The following is a 214-nucleotide window of genomic DNA, read 5'->3' as shown; positions in this document are numbered from 1 at the left end:
ATAATTCTGAATTCTACCGTGACATTTAGCAGTAAACATTACATTACATTACATTACGATCATTTAGCAGCCGCTTTTATCCAAAGCGACTTACAATAAGTGTGTTCAACAAAGGTAGATAAAAGAACTTCAGGTCACAAGAAATCATAAGCGCATTTCCTTCCTAAACCAACAGCTAAGAGCATAACTAGAGCTCGAGTAGAAGTGCAATAAG

This window comes from Genypterus blacodes, unplaced genomic scaffold (genome assembly GCF_046128005.1).
Source record: "Genypterus blacodes isolate CSIRO-AG114 ecotype Tasmania unplaced genomic scaffold, CSIRO-AGI_Gbla_v1 ptg000022l_1, whole genome shotgun sequence".
Lineage (NCBI taxonomy): Eukaryota > Metazoa > Chordata > Actinopteri > Ophidiiformes > Ophidiidae > Genypterus > Genypterus blacodes.
This window is presented reverse-complemented; position numbering follows the sequence as displayed.